Source organism: Salvia miltiorrhiza, chromosome 7 (assembly GCF_028751815.1).
Source record: "Salvia miltiorrhiza cultivar Shanhuang (shh) chromosome 7, IMPLAD_Smil_shh, whole genome shotgun sequence".
In the NCBI taxonomy this organism is placed as follows: Eukaryota; Viridiplantae; Streptophyta; class Magnoliopsida; order Lamiales; family Lamiaceae; genus Salvia; species Salvia miltiorrhiza.
Window position 1 is genome coordinate 53,450,180 of NC_080393.1, and position 19,911 is coordinate 53,470,090.

Sequence of the window (19,911 nt, forward strand, 5' to 3'; positions counted from 1 at the left end):
CTTACTTGTTTGCTTACTTCATTTACAATCCCAAAACATGGTTACATATTTATAGTGGTACATGGTAGTAGCTAGATGATTCTAGAGTTCTCTCACATATTGTTTTCCTAACACTTCTCTAGAATTTTCTATACACTCTAGAATTATCTAGTTTTAGCTATTTCTTCTTAATTATAACTTATTCTTAATTATTCTAGATCTTTCTCTTTTCTCTATCTCATTCTCAACTAATCTAGAATTTTCTTCTTTTTCTATCTTATTCTCAACTATTCTAGATTTTTCTTTTTTCTTCTACTTTTCAAAATATCTAGAATACTCTTTATAAAATATCTATACAAATCAAGTTTATATTCCAACACTCCCCCTTAAACTTGATTTGTCATTCTGCGCAAAACTCCGAACTTGGCGAAATCCTTTCCCGACGAGCCTTTCTTTATATTTTTCAACTTCACCTTTAAAATTCTTCTTAACCTTATGCACCCACTTGACTCCAATGGCCTTGTGCCTTTCCAGTAGTGTCACGAGCTCCCACGTATCATTCTTCTTTATTGATTTGATCTCTTCGTCTCTTAAGACTCGCCAATTTTCACTATTTGCCGCTTCTTTAAAGCTAACAGGTTCATAATTAGCAGATAGGCAAAATAAGGTGAGATCTTCTAACCTTTCAGTGTCTTCATATATCTCATCCAAATTCCTTGCTCGTGGTGTGGCTCTTTCATTTAAGAAAGATGGTGGCGAGTCTTCAGTAACTTGTATAGGTGAAGCTGGCGGAGTCACTAGCTCTTGCTGGACTTCTTCAACTTGCTCGACAGGCCTTTCATCTTCGAATTGTGGGATGAAGGTGAAGTCACCGCTGGGATTAAAATCCCACACTCCTTCTTCGTCGAACTCCACGTCTCGACTTATCACTGTTTTCTTGGTATTTGGATTATATAACTTATAGCCTTTAGAGTTAGAGTCGTACCCGATAAAGATGAATGCTTCACTTTTATCATCGAACTTCTTCTTTCTCTCATCTGGTACATGCACGTAGGCTTTACTTCCAAATACCTTTAGGTGGGAAATTCCTGGCTTTCTCCCGCTCCAGGCTTCTTGTGGAGTCATTCCCCACAGGCTCCTTGTCGGCGATCGGTTAGATAGGTACACTGCGCACGCCACTGCTTCGGCCCAAAATTCTTTAGGCAGATTCTTCGTCTTTAGCATGCTCCTCGCCATCTCCATAATTGTTCTGTTCTTTCTTTCCGCCACTCCATTTTGTTGGGGGGATCTCGGAACTGTCAGGGGCCGTCGAATTCCATTTGCTTCGCAAAATTCTAGAAACTCCTTGGATGTAAATTCTCCACCTCGATCAGACCTCAGGGCCTTGATTTGTCGTCCGCTCTCCTTCTCGACGGCAACTTTGAATTTCTTGAATGCATCAAATACTTCTGACTTCTGCTTCAAGAAATATACCCACGTTTTTCTAGAAAAATCATCAATAAATAGCAGAAAATAATTATTTTTACCGAGGGAGCTTGGATTTATTGGCCCACACACGTCAGCATGAATCAACTCCAGTGGCTTTTGAGCTCTTGAGCTTGACTCCTTTGGGAATGGCTTTCTGAACTGCTTCCCGAGTAGACAACCTTCGCAGAGTTGATCGGAATGTTTGATGGATGGTAGGCCTCTCACCATCTCTTTCTTTGATAGCAACTCCAAACCGCCAAAATTTAAGTGCCCAAACCGTAGATGCCACAACCAAGACTTATCTTGGTAACACGCTTTCAGGCATTTTGCCATGTCATTTCGAATATTCAATAAGAACATTCTATTTTTAGACATTGGCACCTTGGCAATAAGATTATTTTTGCCATCTCTTATTGAAAGGTTATAATCTCTCATGTGAATATCATAACCTTTCTCCAAGAGTTGTCCCAAACTCAAGATATTATTTTTCATATTGGGCACGTAATAAACATTGGAAATAAATTCATGATTTCCATTCTTCAAGCGAATTAAAATTTTCCCTTTTCCTTTAACTGGAATTTTAGATTCATCACTAAAGGAGACGTTGCCACTTACCGACTCATCGAGCTCCACAAACATATTTCTTTTCCCGCACATGTGGTTGCTTGCACCGGTGTCGAGGTACCACGTGTCATCTTGTCTTCCAGCTTCTCCTTTATATGCCAGAAGCACACTACCAATATCTTGATTTGTGCTTTCGGCGTAATTGGCCTTCTCTTCAATCCTTACTTTTTCACTTCTGCACTCGGAAGCATAGTGCCCAAATTTATGGCAATTATAACACTTTATCGAAGATTTATCGTACCTCGACTGCGGGTTGCTCCTCCCCCGACAATTTGTAAACTCCTTTCTTTCACTACTGTTGACGAAGCCTCCTCGTCCTCGTCCACGGCCTCGGCCTCTGGCTCGATCTTGTCCTTGGCCACGTCCTCTCCCGAACTGTCCATGGCCATTGCTCGGACCTTCTTCTTTCTCTTTCGGGCTTACTTGCAACTTTAAAAGTTGCTCTGAAATTTCTTGCTTCTTCTTTTGCTTCTCCTCGTATGCTTGCAACGACCCCAACAAGAGATCGATTGTCATCTCCTCCAAATTTTTAGTTTCTTCAATTGTGATTACTATATGCTCAAATCTTGGAGTTAGTGAGCGCAATATTTTCTCCATAATTCTTACATCCTCCAACTTTTCACCATTTCTTTTCACTTGATTAGACATCGCCAAGACTCTTGAAAAATAATCCGAAATTGATTCGGACTCTTTCATATGCAAAGACTCAAACTCTCCTCTTAAAGTTTGAAGTCGTACCTTTTTTACTTGCTCCACTCCTTTGCACGCGTTCTGGAGCTTCTCCCACGCTTCTTTGGCGGTACTCGCATTTGAGATCTTCTCGAAATCGTCGTCCCCCAGCGCTTGATAAATGAGACAGAGAGCCTTCTTGTCTCTCTTTCTCGCATCTCGCAATCTATCCTTTTGTTGTTGGGATAGTGCGGCCTCGTCCTGCGGCTCTTCGTAGCCGTTCTCCACGATCTCCCAAACGTCGTGGGCTCCCAATAGCGCCTTCATCTTGATGCTCCAATTGTCGAAGTTGCTCTTGTTGAGCATGGGGACTTGAAACGATTGTAGGTTGGCCATTCCACAGGTAGGATTTTATGGCTCGGATACCACTTTGTTGGAATATAAGAATATATAATGGAGAATTTATTTAATTGGTAGGAGGAAATTTGAAGAAATTGGTTGTGGACGTGTGTGTGCTTAAGAATTTTAGTGGGAGGATTGGAGTTTGCTAACACAATCTTTCTTTAATTCACTTCCTTACTTGTTTGCTTACTTCATTTACAATCCCAAAACATGGTTACATATTTATAGTGGTACATGGTAGTAGCTAGATGATTCTAGAGTTCTCTCACATATTGTTTTCCTAACACTTCTCTAGAATTTTCTATACACTCTAGAATTATCTAGTTTTAGCTATTTCTTCTTAATTATAACTTATTCTTAATTATTCTAGATCTTTCTCTTTTCTCTATCTCATTCTCAACTAATCTAGAATTTTCTTCTTTTTCTATCTTATTCTCAACTATTCTAGATTTTTCTTTTTTCTTCTACTTTTCAAAATATCTAGAATACTTTTTATAAAATATCTATACAAATCAAGTTTATATTCCAACAATATCTTCATAAATTTTTTATAAAGACTTAATTATTAGTAATAATGATTCTAATCTAGCATAGGAATATATATAAAAAATCAAAGTCAAACTATTTTAAAAAAAAACGTAAACCTAGGCAACTATCCATTGCCTAAAAATATAAATAATCATGAAATTACTAAAATATATACTAATTAAATAATTTATTCCTATACTAGTTAAATGTATCATTAGTTATATGTTTAGAGAATTTTCGCAACAGTGAAAAAAATAAATAAATAAAACTTGATTAAGTGATTAAAAAAATAATACAGTATAAGTATAAAAAAAATTAAAACTCCAACTTTTTCATATGCGAAACCAAACTGATTGGTATAAAAAATAATTTGCTACTTGAAAGTTAAAACAAAAAAAAAAGTACCTAATGCAACATCAATTTTGAGGGAAAAGATTTAAATATTGCTAACTACAAAAGTTTGAAGACTTATTTTTAGAACAAAACTTTGCGGGAAAAAAAATAGAGAAGAAGAATGTACCGATTCTTACTGCTAGCTTCGAGTTTCGGCGTGTGTGTCTTTGTTTTTTTTTTTAGGGTACTAATTGTGTCTCTATTTATACTAGTTTTTAAAGGAGTTTGATAATTATACAGATTGTATTCTATATAAATCTCCTAATAAGATTAGGAATAAAAAAATGATAAAAGAGTTCTAGTTCTAATAGGAATCGAAATAATAATAATAATAATAATAATAATAATAATAATAATAATAATAATAATAATAATAATAATAATAATAATAATAATAATAATAATAATAATAATAAAATTAATGGTGCATATCTATATGTATCATGTAATTATCTAAAAATAATAAATTGTACAAGAAAAAATATTAATAATTAAACTTATATAATAAATGTAAATATTTGGGGTGTTACATTGGGCGTGTGCTATCGCGCCCAATCTCTCTCCCGTTTGAGCCCGGAGCGCTAGAGAAGAGAGGGTTCGCGAGCCCATGGTGCGACAATGGGGGCGGGCGCGGAATCGGGGGGCTCGAGCCAAATTCTGAGCTCCCATTGCCGATGCTCTAATATTTAAATAAGACTACTTTCTGCATATTTATTAACAAAGTAATGGGACGGATGGAGTATAAAACAAGAGGACAGTATAAAACAAGAGGACAAACACTAAAAAATGGGCTACAAAATTTATCTATACTTATTATAAAAGAGCCTTGTTTTACAAAATTTGACTTGCCTAAAATGTCCCTATTTTTTAATCTATTTTAACGACAATAGTGTAGTATCATATTATCATTAAGTTGATTATTATATTTATGTATGAACATAAAGAATTACAATTCTAAACAAGTTCAATTTTATCTATTTACACATGCATCACATAAATCTATTATTTGAATCCAAGACTTATTATTTTTTGAATATATAACGACCGTGTAACAATGTTTGCTAACTGTTTAAATTTAAAACTTTAATTAATTTTAATATAAATTTGTAATATACCTAAATATTACTTTCTTTTTAAATCTTTTTGGGATAGGAGTAGGGACTCGTATAGACGATCAAATTTTAATCAATTACCAGCTTATTCACAATTTCACATATAAGGCGATCAACTTTGCACCAAAGATTTTTTACTAACTCCATCATTTGATGGAGATAGCGTTATCTGATTTATGAGTATTTTTTACTGAAAATTTTTCTTTGTGAAAATTAATATAACAGATAACTACTTGAACTAAAATATTATCACTGATAAAACAAATATTCTCGATCAATTAAACCGATATCTTTTATCTTTAAATATAACTTGTAAAGCTGTTGTTTACACTTCATCCATCAAATTAACCTAGTTTTTGGAATAGGGTGAGTTGACTAAAAAAATTTGAGAACAGTGTACAGCTTGGCCCTCAAGACTCTTAAATTTTATATATGCAGCGGCACAAGACTCTCCATTGGAAACCTCAAGTAGGAAAAGGAAAAATTAATTCCTTAATTAGCTCTAATTAAACATCCGATTCCAATAAGGTAACAGTAATCGAATCCCAATTCAAATAGGAAGCATCTGCATTATACCAGAATATCTATATATATACATCCTCCATCCTACTCTCTACGTACACTATTAACATCGAGAAAGATATATACACAGAGAGAGATGGGGTCTGCAGAATTACCGTCGGAGTTGATCTTCGAGATTCTAAGCCGAACGTCGTTGGAAACCCTAGAACGATGCAAGGCGGTTTCAAAGAGTTGGAAGCACATTATTTACGAGCCTTCTTTTCTCCCTCTCCACTCCCAAAGAACCAATTCCCTCTTCGGCTATTTCTTCCAAGACGTCAGACGCATTGCTAAATTCCCGTCGGCATTGGTATCCTCCGCTCCCGGCGCCGCCGCCGCTGCCGCAGCCATCAAAGAAAATTGGCCGTGCGACAACATGGAGATCCTAGCCTCGTGCGATCAAGGGATTCTTTGCTGCCAGAGACGAATATGCTACAACAAGCGTAACAAGCGATTCTACGCTTGCAAGCCCGCCACCAGCCAGTGGCAGGCTCTGCCCAATCCCAAGCTCCGCTACGAGACCGATGCCGTCGCCATCGTCGTCGTCCGATCCACCCCTCTCCGCTACATCATTGCTCGATTGTACCACTCCGAGACGATGCAGCATCACTGTGAGATATTCGATTCGGAGACGTGGGCGTGGGAGAAGATCGAGTGCACGGCTCCCTACGGCGAGATCATAGAATATTGCCGCCGCGCCGTCACCACGGCCGGCCGATTTTTCCACTGGCTCACCGTCAACGGCAACGTGCTGACGCTGGACGTGAAGAGGAGGAGCTTCCGGTGTTCCCCGCTGCTGCAGTGCGACCCCGCCTGCAAGTGGAAGGAGCTAGTGGAGTACGAGGGAGAGCTAGGGTTTGCGCGCATGGTCGAGGACGGAGACAGGAGAGAGATGGAGGTGTGGGTGGGGGAGGAGAGGAAGGTGGTGGTGGATATGAGATGCGTCGAAAGAGCGGTGAAGCATGCGCAGCCGGTGGAGTTCTGCAGCAGCATTGTAGTTTTCACGAGGTCAGCGGATGGAGGAGGGTTTTATAATGTTGAAAACGGCAATTTTAGTAGAGTTGAGGTACCATATGAGCTCAGAAATCCGAAACAAGTTTTTCGATTTAGATCGGATTGGGAGATTGTTGATCTTAAAGGTGGTCGAAGCCGACGATGCACGTTCGAACCGAATAGTCCAACACCTGATAAGATTATTTCGAGTGGGTTGATTAGAATGACATTGCTAGCTATGTTATTTTTGTTCTTAGGTGTAATTTTTTTCCTAGCTATGTTTCAGCTGTAACTTGGTATAAGTAGTTGAGGTCTTTAGTTTTATAGTATTTTTTATATTTCTAAATTGGCATGGGTTATTGTTATAGGTTTTTCAACCATTAGTCAACTTTTTTTGAGAGGACGTACAAAAGAAACTAACTTAATTTTGTGTATATGCGAAAACTTTATAAAAGGAAAAAATAAACATGATAAAGAGTTTATGGAACAAGGCGCAAAGGAAACAAGCTCATGAACGATCGATGATAGCCAAAGAGATTATGGCTTAATTTATTTTGATGACACCAAATACCCTATCGTCATTTAATTTCTATCTGGAACTAATCAACTTAACACTAACATATGCTAGCTAGACATCATGTTTTGATTATTTGTACATATATATATGAATTTATTCTAATAATAATAATAATAATAATAATAATAATAATAATAATAATAATAATAATAATAATAATAATAATAATAATAATAATAATAATAATAATAATAATAATAATAATAATAATAATAATAATTTATCTATACTTATTATAAAAGAGCCTTGTTTTACAAAATTTGACTTACCTAATATGTCCCTATTTTTTAATTTATTTTAATGACAATAGTATCATATTATCATTAATTATTTTAATATTTTTTATTTAGTTGATTATTATCATATGTATGAACATAAAAGAATTAAACTCCAATCACAATTCTAAACAAGTTCAATTTTATCTAATTATCACATCACATATAAATCTATATTATTTGAATCCAAGACTTATTAATTTTTTGAATACAAAATTATTATATAAATTCAATAAATATTAGCCACGTGCAGCTTCGACAAATCTGAGAGAGCACCATGTGCCGACTGATGGGATTTGCAAGGAGTTATTTTGTGCCCAATGATGAGGAAGATGTGGAAATTCTCGAAGTCGTAGCCAATGTTGGAGTGGGCTGATGGCCTTAGCTTGCTTGATATTGCTATGGCATCTATATATACAAAAAGATTCGAAAAATACATAAACACATTTAGGAAATATATCTTAGTAAGATAAATAATACTATAAAATAGTATTCTTATCCTTCTACGAAATTAAAAAATTAGTAAAGTTAAATTACATAAATTTTTTGATTGGATAAATATATAAATGTTAAAAATCAATATAATGGATATTTCACTTAAAACTATTCATCTAATTAATTCGCAATTTCTATCTGAATTTTTTATAACATAGTACCACATACCAAACAAGTATTGTTGAATTCTTAAGTTATCTTACTGATTTTCTAGACTGTTAATTTAAGTTGTATTTTTCTCATACTAAAATTCTATTTATCATTACTATAGATATTATTTTAATTTTATACATTATTATATATTAAAAGTTTTGAATACGATCGCATTACTATATATATATTAAAAGAAAAAATAATTTAATGCTCAAAATAAAGATTGAATAATTTAAGGGTATGATGATTATAGGATAACATATCTTCAGAATGCACTTTAAAATTATTATGAATGAATAGTATAACACACAACTTTATGCGATATTTCTCTAATTTTCACAAAGAAGCTAATTATTATTGGAACAAGACATGGGAAAAAATTGATTTTGGTTATCAAATTTGTTCATTGAATTGATGTATATCAGAAGAATGCTGATCATCATTATAACATCATGTCAAACTCAAATCAAGTAATGAATACAATTAATCGGATCTTGATTAATTAGTACTTTGATATTGTTTTAAGATCATATTTTAATTTATATACTATAGATTATATAGATGTTAATTATAACCCCTTGCAATATCCATTTATTCTAAGAATGTGAAATGGGTTAGATTTATTATATGTGTAATGCATTACGTGAGTATGAATAGCTAGGAGTTTTCTAAATGTTTATGTTTAGGAGGCCCTTGCTACCTTATATATAGATCCACCAAATTATAAGAATATGCATAACATTAGTTAGGAATAAGATTTTACAAAAATATGCATGACATTGATTTAGAAGAAGACATTAATAGATAAAAATAGCATAGATCAACCCATTATTTATTAAGAAGAATTCAAATTTTGATATATCTCAAGGCTCTTTATAGTTTCTATAATTTAAGATAATCTTTTTGATTCTCCAATTGAAAGGGATTGGAGAAATCATATTAATATGGATAAAAATTCTTAACCATGTATATTTTCAATCATGAAAAGTAAATGACTCATAAATTATATATTATGCTTATTATTTATATAAATTTTTAAGATAGATTGATATTGGTCCATTATCGTGTAACTTCATTAAATATATTCGAGAACAATGACAAAAAAAAATCCACATTGTACATGTAGCTAGATTTTGCTTGCTTTTATGCAAAAATCTCAAGAAACTCATCCATATATAGAGCTTTGTCTCTCGCTCAAAAAGGAATAGAGCATAAGTTGTTGATGGTTCTTGTCACGAAGAAAGATTTATATAACCAGCGCTGGTTATATACTTATATAAGATGGGAGCAAAACAACTTTTTTGCTTTGTAATTAGAAAAATATAATATGTACATTTTCTTCCTCTAATCTTACTTAATCAGATTAATTATATATATTATCATTATAACTACAATACAATTTTGGTGGTCAAAATTATACACACATATAAGATTTTATTTTATTTTTTATTTCCTTCTTTACACCTACTTGCAAACATTTATTAAAGTTAATAATCAACAATTAATAGTATTATAATATTTTTATCTTTAAATATATTATTATTTTGAATAAATAATTTATGTTAAACAAGAGGTAATGCGTGCAACGCACGTAAACTCTGCTAGTAATAAAGAAAAATAATTATAGTTATAATGATTTTTTTTCAATGAAAAATTGAATATTACATTGAATATGATAGCTCTAACTTGTCTTTAAGTGAAAAACTTTCTATCACATGGTGGACTCTCTTCTCCATTTACAATACAACTAATTATCATTATTAACACTATCTTTTAAGTGATATTCCTCCTCCATTCACAATATACTAATCAGTTTTATTAAAATTTGTATCATTCATTTTTATAATTATTTTTTTGTGAATGGAGGAAGTATGTCATTTCAATTCTTTGATCGTCTTTTTGTTATCTTTTATGTTCGAATTTGGATATTTTATTGTGGGTATCGAGGTATGAAAATACACTATTCATTCTTTCTTTAAAAAAAGAAGCACTATGCATGACACATTTATATAAAACTAGCTCTACAAAAATGCAATGGATATAATTAAGTAAAAAGTTTGTATGTGCACTATATTTGAACAATTCCGTTTGTACTCACAACGTTTATTACCGTGTATCTGTTGAAATATAAACTTGATTTGTAAGTAAAGATATTTTGTAAAGAAAAATCTAGATTCAAAAATAAAAATAAAATATAGGAAGAAAGTAGAAAAATCTAGAACCTAAGATATTTAGATTAAAAGGCAACTTGAATTAATTAGCTAACTATCTAGATTATTCTAGCAAATAAGTGTCCTAGAATAGTCTAGCAAATTAAGTCGGTTACTTAACCGACATAGTCATAATATATATATGTGTGTACACTTTGGTATTGAGGTGTAGAGCAAAAAAAAGCAATCAAGTTAAATAGCTTTAAAAAAGTGTTCCCCTTGTTCATTTCTTTGTTTGTCACGTCCACACACCCACATACACATTAATTCTTATATAGCCTCTTCATAAGTTTCATCCTCCAAAATAAATTTCTAAATAAATTTGCTTACATTCTCTCATCCTATATTCCAACAAAGTGGTATCAGAGCCACAAGATTCTACTTGTGGTATGGCGAATTTACAATCGTTTCAAGTCCCCATGCTCAACAAGAGCAACTTCGACAATTGGAGCATCAAGATGAAGGTGCTATTGGGAGCCCACGACGTTTGGGAGATCGTGGAGAATGGCTACGAGGAGCCGCAGGACGAGGCCGCACTATCCCAACAACAAAAGGATAGATTGCGAGACGCGAGAAAGAGAGACAAGAAGGCTCTCTGTCTCATTTATCAGGCGCTAGGGGTACGACTCTAACTCTAAAGGCTATAAGTTATATAACCCAGAGACCAAGAAAACAGTGATAAGTCGAGACGTCGAGTTCGACGAAGAAGGAGTATGGGATTTCAGCTCCAACGGTGACTTCACCTACATCCCACAGTTAGAAGAACAAAGAGCAGAAGAGCAAGTTGGAGAAGTCCAACAAGAGCCAGTGACTCCACCAGCTTCACCAGTGCCAGTCACTGAAGACTCGCCACCATCTTTCTTAAATGAAAGAGCCACACCACGAGCAAGGAGTTTGGGCGAGATATATGAGGAAACTGAAAGGTTAGAAGATCTTACCTTATTTTGCCTATTTGCTGATTGTGAGCCTGTTAGCTTTGAAGAAGCAGCAGATAGTGAAAATTGGCGAGTCGCGATGGATGAAGAAATCAAAGCCATAAAGAAGAATGATACATGGGAGCTCGTGACACTACCAAAAGGGCACAAGGCCATTGGAGTCAAGTGGGTGTATAAAGTTAAGAAGAATTCCAAGGGTGAAGTGGAAAGATATAAAGCGAGGCTCGTCGTGAAAGGATATAGTCAAAGAGCTGGAATCGATTATGATGAGGTATTTGCTCCTGTCGCTCGCTTAGAAACTATCAGACTAATACTCTCTCTTGCAGCCCAAAATAGATGGAAGATTTATCAAATGGATGTCAAGTCAGCCTTCTTGAATGGGTATATAGACAAAGAAGTCTATATCAAGCAACCAATGGGCTACGAGGTGAAAGGGCAAGAAGATAAAGTCTTGAAGTTAAAGAAGGCCCTATACGGACTAAAGCAAGCACCAAGGGCATGGAATAGCAGGATCGATAAGTACTTGGAGGAGAATGGTTTCACCAAATGCCCTCACGAGCATGCTCTCTACGTGAAAGCCAACGGAGGAGATGTCTTAATTGTGTGCTTGTATGTAGATGATTTGATTTTCACAGGAAATAATCCAAAGATGATTGAGGAGTTCAAGAAGGCCATGTCAAAGGAGTTTGAGATGACAGACATTGGGCTGATGGCGTACTACCTCGGCGTGGAAGTCAAGCAACTCGAAGATGGGATCTTCATCACACAAGAAGGATATGCCAAGGAAATTCTCAAGAAGTTCAAGATGGAGGACTGCAAAGCAATCAACACGCCAGTGGAATGCGGGATAAAATTATTCAAGAACGATGGAGGAGAAAAGGTGGATCCGACATTATTCAAGAGCTTGGTTGGAAGTTTACGGTACTTAACTTGCACAAGGCCGGACATTCTTTATGCGACAGGACTCGTGAGTCGCTATATGGAGAATCCAACCACTACGCATTTTAAGGCGGCAAAGAGAATTCTTCGATATCTAAAAGGTACGCTCAACTATGGCCTGTTCTATTCAAGTACTGATGATTATAAGCTTGTTGGGTATAGTGATAGCGATTGGGCCGGAGACAATGACGATCGCAAGAGTACAAGCGGTTTCGTATTCTTCATGGGAGACACCGCTTTCACCTGGATGTCCAAGAAGCAACCCATAGTCACGCTATCAACTTGTGAAGCTGAATATGTGGCTGCTACATCCAGTGTTTGCCATGCAGTTTGGCTACGGAGTTTACTGGAAGAGCTTGGATGGCCACAAAAGGAGCCAACAACTATTTGTGTGGATAACAAGTCGGCAATCGCGCTCTCAAAAAATCCGGTGTTTCATAATCGAAGCAAACATATTGACACCCGCTTTCACTACATCAGAGAATGCATTGCAAAGAAGGAGGTTCAAGTGGAGTATGTAAAATCACAAGATCAAGTTGCCGATATTTTTACCAAGCCGCTCAAATTTGAGGATTTCGTCAAGTTCAGAGTTTTGCTCGGAATGACAAATCAAGTTTAAGGGGGAGTGTTGAAATATAAACTTGATTTGTAAGTAAAGATATTTTGTAAAGAAAAATCTAGATTCAAAAATAAAAATAAAATATAGGAAGAAAGTAGAAAAATCTAGAACCTAAGATATTTAGATTAAAAGGCAACTTGAATTAATTAGCTAACTATCTAGATTATTCTAGCAAATAAGTGTCCTAGAATAGTCTAGCAAATTAAGTCGGTTACTTAACCGACATAGTCATAATATATATATGTGTGTACACTTTGGTATTGAGGTGTAGAGCAAAAAAAAGCAATCAAGTTAAATAGCTTTAAAAAAGTGTTCCCCTTGTTCATTTCTTTGTTTGTCACGTCCACACACCCACATACACATTAATTCTTATATAGCCTCTTCATAAGTTTCATCCTCCAAAATAAATTTCTAAATAAATTTGCTTACATTCTCTCATCCTATATTCCAACAGTATCACCACACTACATATAAATAATTCTAATCTCATCAGATGTTCAAATTTTGCTGTTGTTGTCCACTTTGAAGTTATTATAATTATCTGATCTGCTAATGATATGAAATTATTGTTGTGAAATAAAAGGTTTCATGTTGCCGTTGCTTTCAAAATTTAATCAAGAACTATCACTTTTCACAACGGCCTCATTAACGGGTATTTCTTGATTAACTCTACGATTTGAATCATTTAATTATCTAACTTGAACAAATTAAAAATCAATTTCTTTGCTTGTGTGTGTGTTGTGTGTGTGTGTGAGAGAGAGAGAGAGGTTGATTGGAAATTAGGAAAAAAAAAGTGTTACCTAAATCCAAATTGACTGTTCACCTAATTTTAGGCTCAAAAGTAATATTTCAAATGATTAATTATATAGTTCGAACTTGAGTAAATTTTAGTTTATAGTCTCAATTTTAGTTAATTTGTTTTATATGATGAATTTTGAAACATTATTTACTTATAATTTATTTAAAATTTTATGGTTCTAGAAATTATTGAATTATGACCTGTTGTAATTGGACATATACATATGGATGATTTCTTTAGAGTTGTCACAAACCAAAAGACTGGAACATTATTAAAACATTTTATCAATTCTTCGAAATTTGACTAGTTTACTCTCGAATCTCGATTGAGCTAGACTAAATTGCTTGCTTGCTTGCTTTTGTTTCATGTTTTTGTTTGAAGAATTGGCTGTGTCAATGGCCCAACCCAGAAAATAATCAAATGAATTAACTACCAATTCATAGCAAAAATAGTTTATTTTTCCTTTTTCTTTTAATTATTATTGTTATTATTGCTGTGATTGACACTTTGTAGTATCCCTTATCCTCAATCCCACTTAATTATATTATTGAATTAATAATAGGAAAAAATAACAATTTAGCCCCTATGGCGTCTGACACCCTGTACTCAAGATTCAATCAATCAGATCCCCCATGTTTTAATGTGGGTGCAATTAAATTCATTCGTTTAACGTTGATCTGACGCCGTTAGATGGAGGGACTTATTGCACCCAAATTGGGCCTAATGCCGTTATTTTTTTTTATTGCACCGCACCTCCACTCTCTCTACAATCGCCAAAATTTAAGAGAAGGGGGAGGAGATCAGCGGCAACAGTAGACCCATGCGCGAATTTAGGCAACAGCGAAGCCTACTTTTGATTGACTGGGAACGACTATCGACTGGGAAGGTATGGCGAAGTTGCTGGCCTCTGATAAGATGTGCTGCGAGTTTGCCACCCTCCATCGCACCTTCGACGAGGTTAACACTTAGAAAAACTCATTCACAGAAAAAACTTTTCATTTCACTTTCTCAAATCAAACAACCCCTCGGTCGTTGAAATGGCTAAGTGAAAAATTGTTATAATGAGTGGAAATTTTGGGTCTAATTTATTTACTCGCAAACTAAAAACTCCACTAATTAAAGCTAGAAATCTCACCAAACATTAACTCAAATTAATTGAACTTCATTATTATATTAGGCCTATCGTAATCCGCACGCTCTTTATCTTCAACGCGTTGGGTCGTTGTTAATGTGTAGTTTCTTAAGTAGAATCATGCGCAACTGCAGACCATATTCAACCAGGTTGATTGTGCCACTTTTGTTTGTATCTTTGTGTTGATAAGATTCTACATGTGTTGATTTTGCTTGTGCACGTGTGTATGAGTGCTTTGTCTTATATTTGTGATATCTCGATGATTCCAAATTATATTTGGTTTATCTTATGTTTGCTTGTATGCGCCGCTGATATCCTTTCTCTCCTCTTATATTCCGGCGACGCAAAGAGAGTGGAGGTGAAGTGCGATAAAAAAAATACAAACGGCATCATTAGGCCCTTCATATTACAATTTAGGTGTAATTAAGCTCCCCAGTCTAACGTTAGACGAAGAAGCTTAATTGCACCCAAATTGAAACATTAAGGGGTCTTATTGATCGAATTTTGAGTATAGAGTGCCAGACGTCATAGAGGTGTCTTTCATAAGGGCTAACTTACTATTTTTCCCTTAATAAAACTCTTCCAACTGAAGGAATTTATTGCTGCAGTGAGCATATACATATAATTTCATTTTCATAAAATTAATTATGAATTTATGAAAAACAGGATCGTTCCCCCACAACCATTAGTTATGCATACGTCTAACTAAGTAGTTTACTTTTGATGATTAATTTTAACTAGTACGCTCGTCCGTGCGATGCACGGCGAGCATCGAAATTGAACGATATAATTAAAAAAATAAATAAACATAAACATTAAATAGAATCAAAATATAAGCAAATGCTAAGCATATTTTAAAAATAAAATAATCAACATTAATTGATCAATAAAAACTGAAATTTGAAAACATAAATTTTCAACTTTATATAAAATGTAATGATAATTGTAGTTATTAAACATTAATTATTATTATTATTATTATTATTATTATTATTATTATTATTATTATTATTATTATTATTGTTATTATTATTTTTATTATTATTTTTTTTATTATTATTATTATTATTATTATTATTATTATTATTACACGTCATAATAAATAAATAAATCTTTTTATACACAAACATAAATAAAAATTCGTATTTGAAAATATATTTTTATTATATATAATTAATTATTCATCTACAAAATTATATTAAAATTAATACAAAAAAAATATTTTAAAAAAGAATTATATAATGAACCAATATATTTTTCTTCACTCATGTTACATTCTACACTATTATAATTAAAAAAATATGTAAAACACAAAATATGGTATCTATTTATTTTCCCCCTTTAAAACACAAAAATAAAGATAAATACACATATAAAATATAAATAGTAGAAAAAAGTAAACATGTTACTCCCTCCGTCCATGAAAGAACTTTCCTAAGAGGGAGTGACACGGGTTTTAAGAAAAAATGTTGTTGAGTGTATTGAAAATAGAGAAAAAGTTATTAAGTGTATTGAGAGTAGTGAAAATGTGTTATAATTAATATTGAGAGTTGTGAAAAAGTGAAAAGTAAGTAATTATAAGTGGTGGGGTATAGTCCAAAAATAGGTAGTAAGTTTTTTTGTGGACGTCTTAAAAATGAAAGATAAGAAGTTCTTTCGTGGACGGATGGAGTATTTAGGAGAGAGGATGCTCAAAAAAACATTGCAGAGAGTAGAGAGAAAATATCAAAAAATTATTTTACAATTATAAATTACCATAACTTATTTATTTTAATATTTAGTAGTGTTATTTTTAAATTTTAAAAGTTCTAAAAATTTCTATGAAATCGTAGCAAAAAAAAGATACAACTATATTTATGAAATCTTACTTAGACATGTTATGCATAAAAAAAAAAGAAAAAAAAAAGATCAATGAACAAAATAAGAAAAGGATACAACGAAATGTTAGGTCCGGAGGGTCTCGAATAGGTATATAGGGGGGAATACACCTATAGGCTATTTTAAAAATTCGAAACACAAATTGACACAACCTTTTTAGATAAAAGAGTTTAGTAAAACTTAGGTTGATGGTTGATACTGAATACTCTTCAGTAAGGAGTTAACAGTTAAGTCAGAAACTTTAACTGATACAAGTAAAGCTTCAGTCAAGTTTGTTGAACAGAGAGATGTTATGAATCTTACTGATTATCCGAAGATCTATCAGTTAGACTAATAACACACGCAGCGGAAAACTTTTCTTTCGAAATAGCTTGTGGGATTAACACGTTGTCAGGGTTTAAGTTTCTCTTTGCAGTTAATCAGTTTTCAGTTGATAAAGGTTTGTTCACAAAAAGGAAAGTAAATACTGAAAGCTGTAAACAATAAAGGGGTTTTTTACGTGGTTCGGAAAACACTTCCTACATCCACGGTCAGTCGATCACACTGACAAACTTCACTGGGCATGTGCTTACGGGTGCACATCAAACCTAGACAACTGAAGATCCTTTCTTCAGTACCAACACACCGGGTTGGATTTCTCACTCTTAGCACGCACTGGGCACTAAGATCTCTTCGGAGACAGAGCACTGGTCTGAACTCCTTTACAACCCAAACTCTCAATTTGGTCAATTGAATAGAGGTTCGAAAACTTGCCAACTAGATTACAAAGAACAGGTTCTCTGTAATCAGTTATGCGCTTTGGATACACAATATTTGCCTAAGTTCTAAGAGAATATTTGTAATCAGCAGTGACTGATTTTTAGCTTTGTGATTCTCTTCTTCGATTCAAACTTAGGTATGGCTTAGAATTGCTGAGTAAGTATTCGACAGCGCTTCAGCTTGTGTAGTTGAATCGGTGAAAATTGAAGTGATCATCGAGCTCTACTTATAAGAGAGGTCTTGAATAGATCTGTTGGCTGAAATGATATTCAAGAATTCATCCGTTAGAGAGCAATTTGAACTTGGACTGATGCTTCAATTTTTTAGGTTCCTTGTTTGGTGAGAACAGCTACTGAGGAGCAGGAGATAGGACATCTATGAAAAAGGTAATCACCAAAAAGGGAGGGCCTCTGCAGAGAAATGACGATCCTGAGATCTCTGCATTTAATGCGGCTGTACTTCTGGAGTGCGTGGCTTCCTTCAAACTTTTAGAGGTTCAGTCCGAGGAAGAATGTTTAACTGATACTTAACTTTAATATCAGTCAGCTGAATCCACGTGGCTCGAATTAAGTAATCAGTCATAATTGATTCTTGAACTGGTCAGTCAAATATCAGCATTTGACTCTGTCTTTTATCGTCACAACAGTCGGCGACTTCAGTCTTCAGAACAACAACTAAACCAGAAAGGAACTCTAACACTTGAGTTCGAACAGTTCTAGTCTATTACAAGAAAAACCTACTGATTTTGGTATCATCAAAACTATGATTAGGATATTTCATTAAGTTCCCAACATGAAATAAAAATAGAATCAGGAAAATGAAAATACATCATTTAAGAAAACGAAGTAGAATGAGAGAGATGAGAGAGAAAACAATTTAGTTTGAACACTTTAAATTTCAATATTTTTATTATTTTAAACCTATTTTATACCTATTATATATCAAATCAAAGCTACTCTCATAATCTTTCATTTGATATGCATATTAAATATTTTATTGTTACTCAAAATATACAATTTTCAATAAGAAAAAAAGAAAAAAAATTGAAAAATAATAAAAGAAAAGAAGAAAATAAGTTTAATTTGAGGGGAAAAAAAACTGCCTCTTTATCGGAAATGTGGTAGAAATTAATTGAAACATACTTTAATAACTAAAATTTAAAAAGTAACTATAATTTTAAATTGGTGGAAAAAAGTGGCTGTTATACTGCCCTTTTATATAGTAATATATAGATAACTTAAGTGAAGTGACCCGGGTTCGATCCCTCTTGGGAGCGAATTGCGAATTGGAGATATAAGGTGGATTTGGTGAATGGAGCGAATTGGAGATTGGAGATATAAGGTGATATAAGGTGGATTTGGTGAATGGAGCGAATTGGAGATATAAGGTGGATTTGGTTTCTTGGAGTGGATGAGGAACTAATTACTAACATCTAACATGACTTTGTCCGATCAAAAAAAAAAAGTAATATATAGATAACTAAAAATAGTAAAGTTAATTCTTTAGTTATTTAGATGAATTATAATTTTGATGGTTTTGATTATTTCAATCATTTGAGCTAATTTTTTTTATTTATATTTTACTGAAATGATGAAATTGAAGAAATCATAATCTTAAAAAAAATACTCAATATCGTTTCCTTAAAATAATTAAAGGATTTAAATATGTAATTATCAGTAACGAGATTAATTACATCATCATTAGATCACCAGTACGAAGGGGCATGTTGATTTAATTGTATAGGAATTAGATTATTAATTTTAAGCATTGACTAGTTATTATACGTATTATATTGCTTCGTAAAAGAAAAAAAAATTAATACATCCTTTGTCCCATTATAAGTGGCTCGTTTTTCATTTTGATCTGATTCACTGAAATCGGCTCATTTTCATAAAATATATTCTCTCCGTCTACGATATCATTTTCACTTTTACAATTTTGATTCGTCCACAATATCATTTCCATTTTCATTTATAGAATGATAGAGTCCACAAAATTCAATCACAATAATATTGGGACTCAAACTCTACTTACAATAATACTCAATATTATTATTTATCACTTTTTTAAAACTTGTGTTGTTCACAAATTTTGAACTAAGAGAATAATAATTAACTCTTGAAAAATATATGAGCCCTACCACTTTTATTAAATTTATTTTTTATTAAGTTTTATGACGAAAATAAATGAACCGCTTTCAGTGGAACATAGGGAGTATATTGCATGGATCTTTTGTGCCACAATTTAAGTGTTTATCGTTTCCAGGAGTGCTATTTTCACTATTTTGCAAAAAATTATACATAAAACAAAAATTATTATTATTATTATTATTATTATTAACATAAAATTATATTTTCTTCGTTTCATTAAAAATGTCTCACTTTCCATAATGAGATGTCTTATTACAAATGT

The 19,911-nt window shown here is 33.4% G+C and overlaps 1 protein-coding gene across 1 annotated transcript in view; it reads right to left on the bottom strand.

Moving 5' to 3' along the window:
* Window positions 1-266: 266 nt before the first annotated feature.
* The window catches only part of LOC130994894 (uncharacterized), a 1,167,164-nt gene continuing 1,147,519 nt past the window's right edge, over window positions 267-19,911 (bottom strand). Inside the window, exon 2 of the mRNA XM_057920015.1 lies at window positions 267-471. The gene's annotated coding sequence lies outside the window, so the exon portion shown is untranslated. The remainder of the gene's footprint in view (window positions 472-19,911) is intronic.